Genomic DNA, 20,493 nt, shown 5'->3' with positions numbered 1-20,493 from the left:
TGCAGGTTTTAATTGCTTTTCATTTGCAGCCATGATGCAACATTTGCATTTCAGCTTTAAACTAATGCATCTAGCCTTTGTCCCTGTACCACTGGAAGCATAATCTATCAGTAGGGAATAGAAATAGTATAAATTGAGCCACTAATTAGACATGTACAAACAGCCAGTGACAGGTTTGCTAAAATATCTTCCCATATTGTATAACCCAAAGAGGTGAGATAAAAGGTTACGTCACAGAATCAAATGACCAAAGATGTGCTGCAGTTATCTTCAGCCTGAAAAAAACATTGATTGAGGGCAAAGTTTGTAGACTTTTATTGATTATGTCTTGGAGGGGGGGGGTGGATCTGTGGTACTTTGTAATCATTTAGTTTAAAAACAAACTGTTGTTACTGTGTCACACCATGGGAATAATTTCTGCCTAGCTTAAAGTAGCAGTAAGCTTGTTTGTTATTGGAAACATTAATGAAAAGACAAGCATCAACTTAATTCAGTTCTGTTTATTTATACAGTGCAACATTATATGAGGTGCTTTCTCAAGCTGCAAACTCCATTTGCAGTTATACGTCATGCAAATCCAGGTTCAGTTCAAATCATTTCCTTCATAATATTTCATCATTACATACAGTGTAATGATGACATTACACTAGCTGCTATACACAAAGTCAGTTTGTACAATTTCTCTATTAAGGGAAGCCAAACAAATAATAATGAATCTCATAGTGTCTCACCCTGATCAAGCATGTTGCAATAGTGGAGAGGAAGCTGTCATTTCTTTTACATAAAGAAACTTTCAATAGAACCAGACTAAAACTCAGTGAGTTTTTCCCTACTTATTTTCAACAAATAGGACATTTTATTTCAAACATGTTAGAAGAAGTATTAGATGAGTTAAGATCTTCAGCCTGCAAAAATTAACTTGGTTCAATGACAATTCGCAGTCGTGGTTATCATAGGATTAATTTTTCACATATTTATTTTCAGAGTAGCTCAACAAATAAGATCTGACATGTTTACCATGATCACGAATATCCTGTTAGAAGCTGACTGAAAGCCTAACATAGGTGTCAATGAATAAATGTACAGCAGTTATTGTGACTTGGTACAAGTCCATCTGCTGTCTGTCCCTCATCCTGATCAGCCTGCGGCTCCAACAGACATCTTGATTAGTGATTCACTTCTTTGATCAATACTGAATGTAATATGGAAACAGTAAAAGTAATTTAAAATGTCAAGTTGCTCCATTCATGGATCTTTATGCATGTATGTGACATACATACATGGAGAGAAAATGGAATCTCATTTAACCCATGTTCACATGTGGCCTGCTTTTAAGCTTTTTCATTTATCACTGAAGGCATGAACTTCAGCTGCTATTTTCCACTTGATTGAGAGTGAGAGAAATTGTTCAGCTACATCTAAGTTCTGGGTACATATTTGAAGAATTAAAATTACTTGTTTTTCACCAATAAGGAGCAGAGTTATTCCCTCTTAAATTTTTTTGACCTGGTGCAGTAATTAAGTTCAGTATTTAATCATTTTTTCATTAAATACGTTTTATTTGCTCTGGGTAAAGTCCTTTTGATGTTGATGCTGAATTGAACAGACTGGGAGTTCAGTACAATTTGTAGCCAAACAGACATATCCAGAATTTGTAAATGTTTGCATTTCATGTCTTTACGTTTATGTAATGGAAATTTACTCAGGAAACAAAACAGAAGATGCACTTAAAAGTAGATTTTCTGAAGGAATGAAAACCTTTAAAACCTCATATACAGTTTTTTTTTTTGCTTTTTTTTACTTATGCCAGCTGGGGGTGTACAGTATCATGAATATATTGTCAATGTATTATCTGTGTGGTCAATATCAAGGTAACCTTTAGATTGCAAATATTCTTGGTTGATGTATTCTAAATGTTACGAACTTGCATTTTTCATGTCAATGTAAAGTTTATCCAGTTGGACAGAGTCACATGGGAGCTGAGGCTCTCATTGGAAATTATTGACATAGGCCAAAATACTAACAGTCACATAGTTGTGGAACCACAGATTCTACGACTGTCGTGGACAGTCACATTTTGACTATATGACAGTCAACAGCACAGATTTGTCTGTGTGGAAGCACCGACAAAGAAAATAGGCATATCACGACTGATGTCATCATAACAATATTTACTTATATTATTATCAATTGAAATTACAATAGTGTAGCTTTGAATAAAAATATGGTTAACAAAAGTTGGAGAATAAATAGAGGAAATAAAAGATTAATACCATGCTGCTCAGTGTAGAAATGTTTATTTTAATTTTAATTTTGCCCTTGACTGACAGTGGCATACACATGTAATGAAAATATGTAGTTAGGTTAACTCTAAAAAAGTCAAATTAATGTATGTAAAATTAACAGCCAATCCAGCTGATTGGCAGATCGGTACCGATACCGATCATGGGTGATCGGTATCGGAATCGGCAGCAAAAAACTTGATTGGAGCATCCCTACATAAGATAACACATTTGTGTATAAAATGCTTTTCTTATGTGACATTCCAATTTTCTGAGACTGAATGTTAGCCATAATTATCAAAATTTGAAAAGGAAATTATTTTTTTTATTATTTAAAAAAAAAATCATGTACTATACAAGTTTCATTTCTTGAGTTAAATTGCTTAAATAACCTTTTGTTTATGTTTTAACTCTCTGAGATGTATCGATATTAGTGGATATGCTGTAATTGTACTGATTGCAGGTTTTTCAGTTATCCTTTTGACTGAATAGCTGCTGTAGTGTGTCTGCAATACAGCAGGTACATTTTTATTTGCATTGGAAAGGCAAATAAAAATGATTTATTTGCATTTCACAATCTAATATTTGTCTTAGTTTAATTTTAACATGGATTACTCAGCAAAAAGTTTCCAAATGCTATTTGTTCACAATTTTATCTCTTCTTTAACATATTTCATACCATTTGGATTGCTTTGTCAGTGAGGTTTGCAGCACCCGTGACTGTAAACAGTAGAAAAACACTTTGCGTAAGGAGTGGTGTTTTACAATGTGTTTGTCTTCTTTCCCCAGGTTGAAAATATGCTGCGTGACTGACATGATTAGAGTGAGTTAGGGTCATGAGGCGTACAGACCTGATAGAGAAACCCAGTTTCACGACCAGACTCGCACACTTACACTCTTGTTTAATATTTGCTAGTAATGAACAAGTGGTCTGCTAGTTTGAAGAAAGAGTTTATCTCATTCTGGAACAGTCAGTAACACTGTTTTTTATCAGGTTTAATAAATTCTGTTTTTATTCAGTCATGCTTATTTTAGTTTTGGCTTATTGCACTGAAACAATGAGTTTTATTAGCATCTACATAATATAGACACAGATATAGTTAAATACTTCAATATAATTTAGATTTTTTTTTAAAAGTTAGTCCAAAACTCATAATCTAAGGATGGGAAAGTACTACAGAATGCAAGTGACCTGTTGTAAGAAAATCATAGACCCAGCTTTGCTCTGTGCTTACGGTAATTTAAAGTTAGCTGCTGGTTGACTGCTGATGGATTGAGCCCACATATGACCCTTCAGCTTCTGTGCTTATTGTTGCCTCAAACATACCTACAAACAATTTTCCCTAGATTTTTGCTCTGACAGGCTTTGCTCTGCTATGTTGGACATAATTTCATCTCAAGGGTTAAGCTAAAGCTATAAACCTAAACAGGTAAATTACACGTCTACAAAATTACAGTCTTTATGCAGCTTTTGATTTTATGAGCTGCAAGATGACCACAGAGAGTAATACAACAATGAAAGATGAATGTTTTTCTGAATTCAAGACCCATGTGAAGGGCAATGTAATGAATGCCTATAGATACATTATGTCACCGACCTCCGGGTATTTATTTGAGATATTTAAACAATGTCACACAGCCTATGCTACATAAAATTTTTGCAATGAATAAAACAATGCACTGCTCAAAGTTGTTGAGATTTGTGCAGGATTATTCCTCCTGGGTGGTTGTTGCAAGGTAATGTAAATCAGTAGCCTTTGCTAGCATCCCCAAATATCTCATCAGAAAAGGGGTCAAACTTTGAGGTCTGTAAATGCTCTAAACTGAAATATCACCTGAACAAATTTACAGTGTTTTGATTAACATGTTGTCCTACAAAGCAAAACATAACTTCTTATGCTTTTTCCTTCATGGAGGGTTTTTATTCTTTTCAAAGTTCCTTAATTGGCTTCTTTTTACAGTGTATAACTAATAGTTGACCTGCTAACAGATTTCTCCACCTGAGCTGTGGATTTTTGCAGTTCATGCCCCATGAACTGTTCATGCGGTATTGTTAAACTTAATTTGGTACAATAAAATTTTGAAAATCAGATTTAATTATCATTTATCTTTATACTCCACTCCCAGATGTTGTTATTGTCTAATATATTATTTTATTACTGTTGACCAAATATCAAGTAAATGTAAGTTATCATTGATCATGTAGCCAAAACATAATGTTGGAACCACTAACAGGTATCTGAGATTTTACTATCTCACCACATTTTACATCCTAGAAGCTTTCGGGACCATGTGATTACTTAGCACCACACTAACTAGTTTTGATTTTATTGGCTAAATGTTGTCCTACCAGTGGTAATTTAAAGATGTATTGTCATATCTATTCCAGTTCATTCCACCTCACTTGTTCCATCAACTTACATAAAGACCTGTTACTTTCAGCTTTCTTTGTCTTCTTTCGTCTTGTCATTCATCTCTGCAGTGACAGGAAATCAGCAACACCTTTAGTCTCAACTTTCCACACCTTAAGCACAAATCAAACAAATGGTCCTTGAGTACAGTTCATTTTACATTGAAGCTCCATTTACAGTTTGACAAATGCATTCACCTGTCAATGTTGCTGAAAAGATCCTTGTCATTCCTTTCCCTCAAGCACTATTGCGGTACAAGCAATAGGAAAGCTAACTAAGAGGCTTAAAACTATGCTTCAGTGGTGAAATATTATGATCATAGACAAAAACAACAACATATGTCCTAGCACTACTACTACGAGGATCATGTTAATATACACAATAATTTTATTGTATCATTTAGAAAATATAATTTTTTAGCATTATATGCTTTAAGAAATTAATTATTAAAGCAGAACACTCCATATGTGATAACTATAGCTTTTAGTACACATCTATGGCTTTTTCTTAGTCTTTCCATCCATCCATCCATCCATCCATCCATCCATCCATCCATCCATCCATCCATCCATCCATCCATCCATCCATCCATCCATCCATCAGCTCTTTCCATCTGGGACTTTTATGGGAGTTCTATTTAAAACTCAACATGAATGTATGGATCAATTCAGGGATTTCTAATCTGATAAGATATAAATGTATTTAACATGTATAATTTACCTACATTTGTTTTTTGAAATGCACCATAGGTGAGATATGACTTCAAGCAAATCACTTTTGAGTCCCAAAAATTCATATTTTCAATATGCCATATGGAAATATGGCATATTGATAATATGTAATTTGCCATATGAAAAAATGGTACATTTCACTTTATTCCCTGGTTTACATATTAGCTCCTACCTATGATTCACAGCAACTTAGCAGCACTTATGTTTAAGTTTGTCAAACCAAAAGATTGCTTTGAATGTGAGATTATTACCATCTTTAAGCATTGCCCTGATTTCTACAGTATGTCTGTATTATTGTGACCTGACCTCAGTATTATTACATAACCCCAGATGGTTTTCAGGCATCTTCTCTCATCTGTAACATGTTCACACCCGCATCCATTCAAGTGTGTACCGACTGGCCAGCCTTTGATCTCTTTCCCTTTCAGGGCCTCCCTAAAGGAGTGAGCCTCTTCAAGCCTGCAGCCTGGATGGATCTCCTGTAGCTGGATGTCCTCCAGGTCCAGTGGGGAGTGGAAACCTTCTGATCTAGTTTTCATTTATGCAAACAATAGGTCACTTAAGGTGCTACATGAACTGTAGCACACATGTGGCCTTCTCAGGTGCCACTGAAAGCCACCTATAAGCACTTGTACTCTGCAGTACTCTATACCTCAGAAAGCCCTTGGTCCTAAGGAATGCCACATGGTACCAGCTACAGGCCACCTTTAACATTTTACTCCCATTACTTACTCCAAAGGCAGACGAGCACTTATCTTATCTGAGGAAGGGTACACTTTTGACAGAGTGTAACTTTGTCAAAAGTTACACTGCTTTAAGTGCATGCTTAAAATGCACAGTGTTATTGAGGTTTGGCTATTCGCCTAAGGCAGGCGGTAATGATGTAATTTGTAGGATATATTTAGCTGCATTAATGTCTGCCAGGTCCCATAAGAAAAATTTGGTATTTAAACTGAGGTTGTTCACCATGCTGCAGCACCTTGCAAACTGTGAAACTGTTCTGCAGATCATTATGTGTTTACAACAACTCGTGTGTGTGTGTGTTTTGTAAAGGTCAAGGACAGCAAAATCGTGCTTTGGTTTTATTCTGTAATAGTCTTGTCGCAAGTCTCAGTGAGAGGAGGTTGGCTTGACTTTCTTGTTTTGGATAATTGCACGCTGCTGAGGTCTGTGGTCCCCTTCTCTGTCTCCCTGTGGCTGAGGCTGCAAGAGCCATATTTAGGTTGCACGTCCTCCTCATCCTCTTCTGTCTCATCCTCATCCTGTCCGACAACACTCGCCCCCTCACGAGCACAGCAGGGGGTGAATAAAGAGACTGCAAAGTCACAAAAAGATGACAGTGCTGGTACCTGAAGAAACCCTTCTTCAGGTTATTCCAATCTTGTTTACTAGCACGTAATAAACAAGATTGCAAGTGTTGATTAAGCTGGTTGGCCTGATGGAAAGTGAGTATTTTCACCAGTCCAAAGTCTTCACAGGCTCTTGTGAGTTTTATTTATTTATTCATTTAGCTCCATCCATCTACTCATAAACTTTGATCAGCATCTTTGTCCTAGTAGGAAAAAAATATCCCCCACAACATGATGCCACTACCAGTACGTTTCACAGAAGGGAAACATCCTCTGAGTTTCCTATGTAGAATGAAAAGTTTTACATCAGTCTCTGTGGGTGGTCATGACTTTGTAGGTTTAAAGTAGTGCCATATCCTTTTGATTTTTATATTAACAGTGTTCTGAGATATGTTCAAAACCTTAGAATACTGATAAAAGCTGCAGCACAAGGGGAGACGTAAACTTAGACCAGAATCACATCCTTTTTATTATATTTTTTAATATGACTTAATATACTGCTGATTGCATACTAAAAAGTAGAATGACTTGGCACAGAGCAAAACACATCACACTAGAAGGTCACCACAGCTAGATACTGCCACCGCCATGCTTCACAATCAGGATTGCATGAGCAGGGTGTGTAAGTTTTCTTCCACACAGCATTTCCCTACTGAGGGACAATACAGAATAGTTCTATCATATTCTATTTTGAAAGTTGGCCCAAAAAAGTACGGTAATTTAGATCAAAGCACATTTTTTCTTGTCTTCATACAAGACAACTGCTTAATGGGGAAAAAAGTTTATTTTTGACATTTAATCACAGAACTTTCCTCCTGATTTTATTATGCAAAAACTAGCCACATAAAAGTAATGTTACAGTTTGTAAATTTGTTATCCTTACCCATTGGGTTGAGGAAAGATACACTCTTGAATCAAAGCATGAGACTTTCACAGGATAAACAACAATACAACCATGCACTTGGTGCCCAGTAAACCAACCATACATGTTTTTCTATTGTGTGAAGAATCCAGAAAAGAACCCACATGCAGGTGAAACATGAAAACTACACCCAAAAAGCCCCAACCAAGGATTCAACTCAGGACCTTTGTACAATTAACAATAATAACAATTGCTTCACCAGTCTAACAATATGTCAAAATGCATTGATGAGTGTTTCTTTTTAAAGCATGTACTTGGAGTGTAACTTACTATTTTTAATGTATACACAGAGATTATACAATGAGTTTTTATGACGCTACATTTGCTTATAGTAGATACATTCAGTATGCCACCTCTGAGAAAGATCAAGCATTGTTCCTTTATCTGTGTGTTGCATGGGAACATTTTAGTGTTGCATAGGGTCAACTAATGAGAAACATGAGTTTCAAGTTTCATAAAATAATTTCATACTAGGAAGAATTTAGGATTACTGCTGGAACGAAAGTGCATGTTTATTAAACAGATCTTCAATTGAATGATTTAGATCAAAGCTTACTCAGGTGTTAGAATGGCCCAGTCAAAGTTCAGACCTAGAAGCAGTTGTGAATCTGTGGCAAGATTGAGAACAAATTTCAGCCTTTACAAATATGGTAAATGAATACCCTAAAATACAGGAGCTATAAATGAAAGTGAAACATATTTCTAGAAAGTATTGACTGAAGGAAGAGAAAAAAAATGCCATAATTTTTTGATTTTTTTTTTTTTGACAGGTTTAACCATGCGCTAATTTGTGTTGTTCTGTCACATACAATCTCTCCTTCAGCTGGGATAAGGCAGGTGTTAATAAAAGCATTGCCAATTTACCTCAGTGCAGTTCAATCTTACCGTTGTTGTTCTTGTATCACACACGTATATTCACCTCTGCAAAAACACATATGTACCTTTAGCCTTGCCTCTTAGTTCAGTCACCCAGTGAAGAATTCATCACCGCTGGGCTTGGATTCCACTCATTATCTGCTGAAATGACCCTTGTAATGCACATGCATGTCTTTTAGCTTGAGGGCTAGATTTCTAGTTTCTCTGCCTATCGACTCTTTATGAGATGGATTTTTAGTCATTTATCATCCTCAAAACTATGCTGCACTTTGCTTTTATGGAATCTTTTAAGTCTGTCCTGATCTGGCAGCAGTATACCAGCATGAACTGACGGTTTACTGCACTTCACAGTAATTTTGTGGCATATGATGAGGTCATGATCATTGGGTACCTTGCAGGCTTTTATTTATTTGAAGCACCTGTCTTTCAGTCTTTGAAGAAAAATGGTGCAAATGTTCCAACAACTGGGAACGTTGTTGCCAGAAAAGAAGGAAAATCTCAGTACTGTCTGGTGCATGTCAGAAAAAAAGAGATTGCTTATTCTTTTTTTGCCATTTGATTATTTGCAATTTTTTGACACAGTTCTAGTCAAACATTTGAGCAAACCTTTTAATTAAAAAAAAAAAAAAAAAAAAAAAAACATGTGCCCAATATTTAGATTTCTTTTCCTGGGAGATCCTTACTTGTGATGACTAAATAATTCCAGTCAATGTTGATGTTTCCAAAAGACCATGAGGTAAGATATCACTATTTTCCACACACTACCTTCATCCTTATGCTACTTGTCATGCCCCCTGTGGATCCTGGTAAGCACAACACTAACTGGAACTGCAATGCAGAATTTCCAGCGAGTGTTTCCCTTCAAACCATTTATCATATTGCTCGCTTAAGCCATTCTTAACCACATGTTGAGTCATGTGGGACCCCAGTGCACTAAAGAAAACATGACTGATCTAAGTCATACAGCACCTCGGATTGAGGGTCAATACAAACTTTAAGGTAGTGTAGATAGTAATATTTCATTGTCAGTGTAAAAAAAAATCCATGATAAACTTTCAGTTTACGGTGATTTAAGTAATCTCAGAGAACAAAAAGTTGTGCACCTCTTCTTTGACTATGCTTTTGGGAAAATCAAACCAGTATGAGGGATCCTTTAGCTGCTAATTTTTCAGATATACTGCTCTCCTAATAGCTGTACTGCAAAAGCAAGCACATGTGCACATCCCTGCAGATAGTGGAAAGAACTGATTTAATGGTGGAAAATCCTGCAAGAAAAAAGAAAATACTATTCCAACACTGGCAGCAGCTGCTTTCACTGCAAAGCTAACCTGAAAATGAGAGAACTGCATTATCAAAAACAGTCTGGGGAATAGATTGGCAGTTATTAAATCTAAAGGAAATAAACACATAGTAGAATTGGCAAAGCATGCTCCTAAAACTAGAGTTATATCCAAAATGCCAACTTCATTTTCCTGTAAAAAACAAAGCACTGATATTGCCAGAATAAATTAAGTATTTCTTGAGAGCTGGCACAGGCATGGCTCCACTGGTTATGACGATGTAGATTTGTAATTTGTAACCTGCTTTTATACGGAATAGAAATAATTTTGATATACAAGACAGATTTCCATAAACTACGATTTTCCCTTTCTATGATTTTCCCTTTCTCGATGTAACACCAGCAGAGAAGTGTCAGCAGCTCCCCTGAAAGACATTTTCTTTGACTAGAGATAGAAAACATTATATTGCCGTCTGTCTAAACAACAAGAACTGTTACTAAAAAGTGAAAACAGAAAAGACGTTTACATAAACGTGTCTATTGATGCATAAATGTGGTTGAAAGATGGTTAGAAATGCTGTAACCAAACATCTTTGTTTAGGCTAAATTTGAAGGACATACATAAGCTAAAAAGGTGTTATTTGTAGAAACTAACTACTTACATTTTATTTTTTATCAATTTACATGTAAGTAGGTGGGTTGCTTTAGAGAGAAATCTAAAGATCCACTTTGCCACACAATACTAAATGCTCTAGGAATACTTTGAGGAGCTCATGTTTTCAAAATCTCAATATCTCAAGCAACAGTGAGATGTGTTGAAATAACATAATTTCTCGATTATGCTATAAAATGTCACAATATGCCTCTGAAATACACCACTTCTTTAATAGAAACTTTTGTGACTTTGCTTTTATTGCTAACCTTGTCAGGATGTCTTATTCATCCACAGATGCAGCCAGGCTGTACGTTTGAAATGTTGGGGCTGTATAATTGTAATTTTTTAAAATTATACTCTGAAAAGCCATATTCTATTCACTTTTCCTCTTATTATTCAACTCTATTTCATAAGAAATTCTCCACCCTCTGCTCTATGCACTTCCTCTCTGCCACTGGATCAAGACTAGAGGGATGAGGAATGTTATGTAGCTTATAGATCATTATGTGCTGCATTTTTACTTATACCTGAACATCTGATATTTACCCATTTGAACACTAGTATATATTATCCTCTATGGGCTTACATTCTCAAACCTCTGAAAAGTACATACCTTTATAATTATGTACTTTGTACATTAAATTGCAAATCCCAATGAATCTGTCACATGAAGTTCCACTAAACTATATTGAGGTTTTGGGTTGTTGCTTTGAAAACTGAGGAAAACGTCAGATTTTGCTAGGCACTAAATACTGAATTTAATCGTTTTGAGTAATCTATTTTATAAATTACCACACCATTTGTAGTTCAGAGTGTGACACACCAACAGCTGCTGTATGAATGGTTTCATCTGAAGCAACTTGTGTTGGAAAATGCTTTTTAGCAACTATAAAGACGCCATTATGCTGTCTCCCTATAATAATGCAGCCATAATAATCTTTATTATGGCGTTTAAAGATTATAAAAAAGATTTGAGAAATGACAATGGTATTATACCAGCAAATGACTGATCAAATTGGCTCTCAAAACACAATATTTGAAAAATGTTCCCTCCTGCCCTCTGCCTAGATTTTAGGTGAGATTCAACTCATATTGGATTCAACTAAAAACCATGAAGGAAATGTCACTGAATTTATTTTTAACAGAAGCTAGCCTTTTAGGTTGTGGAGTGTCAAACACTTTGTCACCACAAGTGTCACCAAACACACAGACTAACACACACAGTCATAGAATAGTCCTAATACAATTAAGTTTACAACAGCAGAAATCTTTTTTTTTTTTTTTTACTAAATGAGGTATTTTTAACTAAACTAGCAGGAGTAATGAAAGACAGGAATAGAAAGCAAAGATGAGGCTTAGTGAAATTCTCAAAGACTACAGTGACTCATAGGTCAAGCCCCCATTGCTGTAAACAAGATTTTTCTCATCATTTGAGCACTGAATCACTTTCTGCTCTCAACCACTCAACTTTGATTCTAGTAGTACTCCCTGGGAACATGGGGGAGAATGAGACAAGCGATTATACACCAGTTATCTCCTTCTGTAGAGGGAAAGTGCATGAGAACAAAGATAAGAACACAGAAGATGTGTCTGACTGTGATTATGGAAATATCCCATGTATGCTGATAAAGCTGGTCCAGATGATTGTCTTGTTGTTCTTGTTGACCAAGAATTTTAACCTGCTCAGTGCTGTTCTATTTGGCCAGTGCTATCTTAAAACACCTGATGTGAGTTAACACGATCTGCACGACGTCAGAAGTGTTCTGGTTTATCTCTACATCAAGTTTGGAGATGACTAAACAGCTGGACTGGAAACTTTCTTTTCCTATGTCTGTTTTTCTCCAAAACTTTCATTTCTATTAAGTATTACAAAGTTGTGACAAGTGGCAAATTATGTTTTTTCAACAAACAACTAAAACATAAATTTATATTACTTTTTCTATTTTTGCTCATATTTTCTTCACTTCAACAAGGTCAGGGTCCAAGTTGAAACTCCCAATAAGATTGGCTCTGACATATGAATTTTCCTCCCAACAAACAAGCTGAATTTCTGCCATTCTGGCAAGAAACTGTCAAGGATATTAAAATGTTAATTTAACGGCGTTCTTGTGTGCATCGTGCTGCCATTTTTCCTCTTCTTGTAAATGGTAAGATTTGATTGATAGCAATAACCTCTGTGAAAGCAATCTAAACAAATAGGTTTGAGGAACAGTTAGAGAAATTATAGACAAAAAGAAGGTAGAACGACTGTGCCTATTAAAGCTATATACCCACTTAGATATTTTAAATCTAAATTTAAATTTACTTTGACAAAGAAATCATGATCAACAAAATTTGACTTTGATTAGGCCACTCCAGAACACCCACTTTGTTTCCAACTACAGCTGTTTCTTGCAGATGGAAACAAATGGTTCTGCAGGATTTTCTTTTGCCACATTCATTTGATCTTTTATCTTCACAAGCCTTCCAGGACCTACTTCTCAGATCAATCCCCACAGCATGATACTGCCACCATCTTGCTTAACAGTGGAGATGGTGAGTTTGAGGTGATATGCAGTGTTTGGTGTCCACTAAACAATTATCTTTAGCTGCAATATCTGACTGATTTGTTTATGTCATGCTATTTCTTCAAAATTGACAGTTTCCTTTGTAACTGCACTTGAATGCTAATCCCATTTTTTTCTACGAACCATAGTGTAATATCCTCCTAAAATAAAGTGAATTATAGTTTATTCAATACACTACTTTTACCATTTATGCAAAATATTTTGGGCTGAGCACAAGCCCTTGTGGAACACCACGCATAATGTTAGATATAATTTAGAGTTAGCATTGTTAAGTTAATAGTTCTAATTTCCTGTTACTTGCAGCAGATGTGTCTTTTATCATATATCTGCACAACAGGTTATGAGAGCAGTGATAAGCAATCAGGACAGAAAGATGCGTAGTATAAGCATAGTATGCAAGTGCAAAATGGAAAGCCGGTTGGAAAAAGTGACAAAATAAAGGTAAATTTAGATGAAAACAAGAGAGAAAGAAAGAGAGAGAGAGAGAGAGAGAGAGACTTTTTGAGTTACAGAGGCAGACAAGAAGGCAGGCAGACATTGTGGTTTATGGATTGGCAGAACATCAGGAGGGCAAAATTGGTTTTAGGAAAACTTACTGGGACAAAGGAACAGAAGAGGAATGAAGCTGGTAAAAGAAGCGAGTGGAAAGAGCAAAGTGATGAGAAAGTTGAATTTCAAGCATAGTGAAGTGTTCTAATCTTTTCTCTCCTGAGGGCGTTTTGTTTGGAAACCTCTATCATCAGTCTGGGCAGGACTCATTTGTCCTTCTATCCCTCCCATCTCTCCTCCTTTTTCCCCACTGTCTTAGTTCTCTACACACTGCAGTGTGCTGAGTGCTACTAGTGCCACACGATAACTACAGGTTCAGAAGTGAGTGAGGGGAAGGGAGGCAGAGGAAGGAGAGGAGTGACTGCCGCACACCTGATGTGCTGGAGTTTGAAGAAATCACCGTGCTGCACAAGCAAAGGGTAACAACTTTTGACAGATTTTCTTTCTGCTTGTATGTGCATGAGTATCTGTGAGGCCAAATTTGTGATTTTTCCTTTGAATTTAACTTAGGGAAGCTTGCTATTCATATTTCAGAGTGCAAACCATCCTTGTGTCAGCGATCAATGTTGGCGTGTGTTTGACAGCTTTGTTTTTTACAGTTTGGTGTCTGCATGTCTTATTGTGTGGAGCGGGACTAAACACACACAGTGAACATCCGTCAACATGGGTGGAAACGGTTTTGCACATTTATTAGATTAATTTTAATTCAGCTTTCATTTCAACTTTTGATAAAGCTCCAGCAGTGAGAAATTGTTTGGCTGTATTAGCAGTGGACACACACTGAAGGACAGACAAACCACTGAGAGAGAGGAACTCATCTGGAGACAATACGGGCTACCTGCAAGCTTTGCTGTCACACTCAGGAAGATTGTTCCCATCTAGAAAAAGACAAGACATAGAAATCAAGCATAGAAGATTAATTCAGGAGCTTTTTGCATGCTGGCTTAAAATCTGTGTTCAAATATTATAACATAGCTGCAGCATTTACTCTGTTTATACTTGTTGATACTGTTAACATTTGGCTTCTACATGCCCCTTATGTTTTTGTTTCCATCATCATATTTATCTAGCAATTGCAGCCCTGCAGCTTTCATCCCACTGCTGACACCTTAAAGAGAAAAGTGCTTCCAGGGTGTGGTACACGACCTTATATCGAGACAGAGGTAGAGGAGACAGACAGGCTCACTGCTTCTGCAGAGAAATTACCTTGCCCTCCCCCAATTTGCATGCCCCTATTGACCAACCTGTCTTCCTCACATTTCCTTCCCCTCCCAGAGCCTGCCCTGTCATGCCAGTCTGCTTCCTTGTGCCAGCCTAACTACAGCATTCATTTAAAAGGTGGAAAATCATACTTACTCCTGCCAATTGTGGCATTCCCCTGTGTAAAAGCAAAAGTATTCTGCCAGGTGTGCCATCAGCTTGTCTGAGTGCAGTAGACAAGAATGTTGCACTGTGTGTGGGTCCTGGCCTGTGGAGAGCTTTGTTAGATCAATGCACAATATAAACTGAGAAGTGGCATGTGCTGATATGATTTTTTTATTGGCATAACATGCGCACATCACACACTTTTCTGCCAAATACTTGAAGTGTTCAATATAATTAGCTCAGATCACTACGTTCCACCTCCAAGTGGAAAAGGAAGTCTGTGGGTTTGCTGTGAGTCAGACTCTGCAGTAGTAATGCTATAAACTTTGGTTATCTACAGTGGTGCCAATTATTATCCATCTTTTTCAACTGAAAACGACAAAGGAAGTACAATTACATAGACGAGGGAAGAGGAGACACAATTCCAGGAGCCAGCGACTAAAATCTTGTTTCCAATACAAAGGGACTAACCCGGTATTCCTTTAAAATCTTTTAAGAGCAAATTGATTGATTTATGAGATTGGAAGCAACAGGACATCAGGAATGCAGATGTACAGATGCATATCCAGAATCCTCCGGGAACAGTATAATGTGCATGTGGAGTTTGACAGAAACTGAAAACACTGGCTGTCTAAAACAGAAAAGCTAATCAGTGTCATTTGTAGCCAAAGGCATTAAACATTTGCCAAGTGAAAGGATGTCAGTGGTGCAAAGAAGTGAAGGAGTTCCTTGTTTTGCTTTCTGACAGCTATTCTGGCCTGGTGAAGAGTCATTTAGTCATCCTGTAAATGCTGCTCAATTAAAACCATATCGCCTGACTTTTCAGTCCACATTATTCCCCTTGTCCCACTTCCTTCTTTTTGTCCAATACATCTCTGCTTTATGGCAGAGATTGGAGTTGACTGGTGGTGGTATGATTTCATTGGTCAGTTATATCTTCTAACCTGTTATTTTTGGACCCATTTCTGACAACAATCTTCATTCCTATTTTTATACTGAAGTCTCCTTTCATTTTGCTTAATTTGGTCTGTATTTTAGTTACATTTTCTCTTTGACAGCCTTCATAAAAGAGTGCAATAATCAACATTATGCAGTACAATGTAGACTTTGTTTCCCTGTACATTTGAGAAGTTACTGTAAAAACTGCAAACTACTCATTTTAAGAGTTTTTTTAACTTAAAAGGCAAGTTGATTTTGGAAAATATTTTGGCAAGTGCCTCTTCTTGCATCTATGTGCTCATCCAGAGATGTATGCACAAAGAAAGATACATTCTTAATTTCTGAAAAAAAGAACTCTTGCAAGCCCTCACCTGCTCCTCAGTACATGTACAAGTGCAAACATTAGGATATTCCGCTGATTTGCTTTTGTTAAGATTAAGGTAGAGTGAAAATATGTGGTTATATTCTTGGAAGTGTTTTTTTCATATGTCTTGCAACCATATGAACATGTGGTTGCAAGACACCATATATGAATTATATATTCATATAATTTTTTCATTAGCAAAATAATTCAAACTCAGTCAGGTAAGGTGGAAACTGTTTGTGAACATCTATTTATCAAGTCTTCCTAATTGAATTTAGGTGTAAACTTTGATTGGGCAATTATTACACATGAACACACAGACATGGTTGTGGAGATAATAGTTCCCTGACACCTACCTACAAAACATAGTGAACACATTTCCTGTTAGAAGCTTCAGCCTTTGCAGACTGGGGCTGTACCAACTATCACACCAACAAAGTCACCTGATTTTGATGTCAGTGAGATTGTAAATAATAGCAACTGAGAGATTAGACAGGGAGATCAAGATGATGTTGAACTAGTAGGAAAACACACAACACTAGCATTTACATATAGGTCAAACAACAATTTTCTAAATGAAGAAGATATTCACTGAGACATAAACCCCTACCACCTGATCCAGCAGCGTTTGTGTCCTCATAAGGCTTGAATGTTCTCACAGCAGGTTGGGCAGAATATAAAACATAAACACAGTTTTGGATTTTATATTCTTAATATCTAGGTATGAATCACAAATAAAAGAAGCTGCTACCCTTGTGATCCTGACAGATGTTTTGCCAAAAGTGAGCCACATTTTTTCCTAGACAGATACATCAGAGATAATTTATGAATTGGTATGTTTTGCTTTAGGACACTAAATTGTAAACAGGAGTAGTAGGAGCTCAGACTGTCACTTTCTTGTTAAAATACACCTGCAAGTTCTGAAAACATGTTCATTACAAAAGTCAAGCTTACTAAAGTTGCATCTACTTCTATTTCTAAATCATTACTAAGTAACAAATGTATAAGATCAAAAAGTTGCTTTTGTTTTTTTCTCAAGTTTCTCTGGCTCTTTGCCACTCCCCTTTTTTGATTGGTGGTGTTTAGGGAATTAATAAAAAAAAAATGTTGTATGAAGTGGGCCAAAAATACTTCTCATCACTTTAGTCAAACTGTAAGTATGCTGGAAGTAAGCAGAGATACAGGATGATGAATGAGGAAAAAACTTCCTAATTTCATTGCCTTGCAATATTCGAAGTGTCTCCAGATAAAGTCTCTTACTGAGAGCTAAGTGAAAGGAGAACTCTCCTTTTCTAAAAGTAATTAAGAAAACTCACAAGCAGCATGCAGTGACATGTCAACCTTTTCCTCAGTGATAAATATTGCTTTTGTCATGAGCCGTGTGTGAAATTGCATGTGAATGCCTACATGTGTGGATTTGTGGTTGGACATGTGCGTCTGCATACATGCATTTTGTCACAGCACTTAGAGTCCTCAACTTCCCACTGGTATGAGCCCTGTGGTCTCATTTACTTGGTGCATTCAAACATTGTATACACGCACACATACAACAACACACACGCCCACACAAACAGAGATGAATCAGAGCACCTCGAGGTGATTCCCAAAGTCGCAGCAGAAAGTGTGACACAAAACCACAGTGTTGCACATTCCCAGACTCTGAGAGTGGGATCCGATTTGCAAAGTGGAACACTTGGAAAATGTAGGCAAAGGGAGGGAGGCTGTGTATTTGTCTGATTGCATCTGTGTGTTTATCTGCGTCTGCCAATAAATGCGATCCATGCACCTCGTGCTATTTCAAGGTGTGTGAGAAGGAACACTCAGCTCTGATTGTGTTTTTATGAGATTGTGTGAATGGTAAGCACCCATATGTCAGCGCTTAAGGCTGTGTAAATGAATTTGTGCCACATGCTAATGCTAGCTAAAATATATACCTCTAAGTCTGTTACTATGGCTGGACTTAAACACTGGCTTTTAAGTAAGGAGTTAAAAGGGGATTTTCTTCAACCTTCATATCCAGCAAATAAGGCTGGTCTGCCATGTATTTACGCAATATCCACTTAACCTTTTCATGTCAGAATTGTCATACATAAACTCCAATTATGGCACATGCACACATTTCCTTCAGCTGGTTTTCATATGTCTTCTTGACTTGACTGAACAACTACCTAAACTTTGTCAACTGACGACGATGAATTTTGAAATAATTATTATAATATTTCTCAGCTTCCCTGGTAGAGTCAGTGGCAGGATGCAAGAAAGAAGAGTCTAAGCAGTGTCAAACATCGGATTCACAGAAGTAGCATGACTTTCATTTTGGTTTTGGAACTCTGACACAGCTCTTAAATCTTTTAGGGATGGATTTTTGAAAGCTTCTCAGCTGCCTTTATCTGGTTTTCCTGAACTCAGAGAGGAATACTGTATGACCTGAACTCAGAGAGGAATACTGTATGACCCTGTTTCTCATGGTTTTATGCAAAAGGAAGACAGAAGTAGAAACATTCAATTTGTAACTGATAATTAAAGTCAGATTAACTCCATGCACAGCTTGGATGGCCGATGGGTGAGAAGCGAAGCCTGTCTTCACATTGAGTTTAACAGAATAGTTACCTTTAAAAACAAATGTCAAATTTTTTAGCTTTTGTATTGGAAACTTAGAGGTAACAAAGTGTCACTACATGGCAACACATTTGACTAATTGATAACTGCAGAACCTACATCTCAGTCCCTGAAGGGAGAATCTTGTGGTAAACCACATTGTTACAATCACTGCATTCTCAAAACAGATTTGGGCTGAAAATCTCTATTCTGCTTTATACTGGCACATAAATCATTTAGGTATTCAACCCATTCTGTCATTTAAGTATGAGAATGGGTTTTATTTGTTAGAAGATATTTTTATGAGTGTTTTCGTCGACAGTGGGATGGATGGAATTATTAACACCGATTTTGATGTTAACCATCCTGCAAACACTTGAAGTAATAAAGTATTTAAAAACTCCCACTTATTTTATTGTGCTGTAGTCAAGTCTGAAGACCCTGTAGGGATTGGCCTGGAGGACTGCGTAAGCAGTTATGAGACAATGCAGGAAAGACATGCAGGGTGCCACCATCTGCTAGCCACATGCACACCCCACAGCACTAACATAAATCTGCACTGCACTCAGCAATGCAAAGCTACATTCCACCAGGCCAAACGTGCACTGGCTGGATACATCAACAGAAATGTGCAACTCATGCCTCGTTCAGGTCCAGGTCACACAGGCTTTAGGCGGGATCAAAGGGGTCTCAGATGAAACACTGTGATATGCAAAGACACTGCATCAATCTGCGATGAATAGGAAAATTTATTATTTGGAGTTATGGCTTGTGACATTATTGAATGCATTTAACAACTTGCTAGCATTTATATAAAATAATGTGTGATTTATCAGAAGGGATTGCACTCTATCACTGTAGATTAATGAATAACAGCTCCTCACTACTGGCTGGAAATCTGTTGGGAAAAAAACCCCTGCTCCTCCACAGTGTCTGATTTAAAAGTTGTTTATAATAGAAGAGCTCCTCTGTTCTTCTGGTGTGGTCCCTTTGGCCTTCCACTACATAAGGAGCAGTTGATATGCAAACACACAGAGCACACTCACACAAACACACACAGTTACAGGTCACTGGGGTTAATGGCAAGCTCAAGTATGGGAATGTTCAGAGGAGCCGGGTGTTAACTTTACCATTCGGATGAGCTGAACACTTGCAAAGTTGATTCTTCCCACCATCCTTGTTAGGTAACGGTTGCTATGCGGTGACGTTGAGAGGACTCCACAACAGCTGTCCAACATTTGGAAGACAAAGTAGTTTATTGAAGATGTTTCAGAAGATGAATGAAGTTAAAATTGACTAATGTGCCTTAAAGTGTAAAAGTTCAGGTTTCTCTTTTTGTATGTGTTATTGGGATAAATCTACATCTTTTACTTTTGGGTTCTTCCTTCTGTAAGTAAGCATCGCATATTTGTGGTCAAAATCACATCTCCAAGGACTTGAAAGGTTCTCCCTTCCAAAGATATTTGATTCCTCTCAACATAACTAACAAAATTCAGATGCTAACCCTCAAAATTTCCACATTATTCTGCACTTTCTCAGTAGCTGTGACATTTCCTTGTCATGTCTCACATGACACCTCATTATGACAGCTGCTGTACCAAAACAC

The 20,493-nt window shown here is 37.0% G+C and overlaps 1 protein-coding gene across 2 annotated transcripts in view; it reads left to right on the top strand.

The window, feature by feature from the left end:
* znf469 (zinc finger protein 469) overlaps positions 1-20,493 on the top strand; it is a 226,993-nt gene that overhangs the window by 139,684 nt on the left and 66,816 nt on the right. Inside the window, exon 1 of one of the 2 annotated variants that reach the window (XM_014469969.2) lies at positions 13,421-14,040. The exons of the other annotated variant lie outside the window; for it this stretch is intronic. The gene's annotated coding sequence lies outside the window, so the exon portion shown is untranslated. Of the gene's footprint in view, positions 1-13,420; positions 14,041-20,493 lie in introns of those variants that run through there. 2 annotated transcript variants of the gene reach the window in all.

The sequence above is a fragment of the Xiphophorus maculatus genome, chromosome 2 (genome assembly GCF_002775205.1).
Source record: "Xiphophorus maculatus strain JP 163 A chromosome 2, X_maculatus-5.0-male, whole genome shotgun sequence".
NCBI classification, from domain to species: Eukaryota; Metazoa; Chordata; class Actinopteri; order Cyprinodontiformes; family Poeciliidae; genus Xiphophorus; species Xiphophorus maculatus.
Note: the sequence above shows the minus strand (reverse complement) of the source record. Positions and strands in the feature narration are given on the sequence as shown.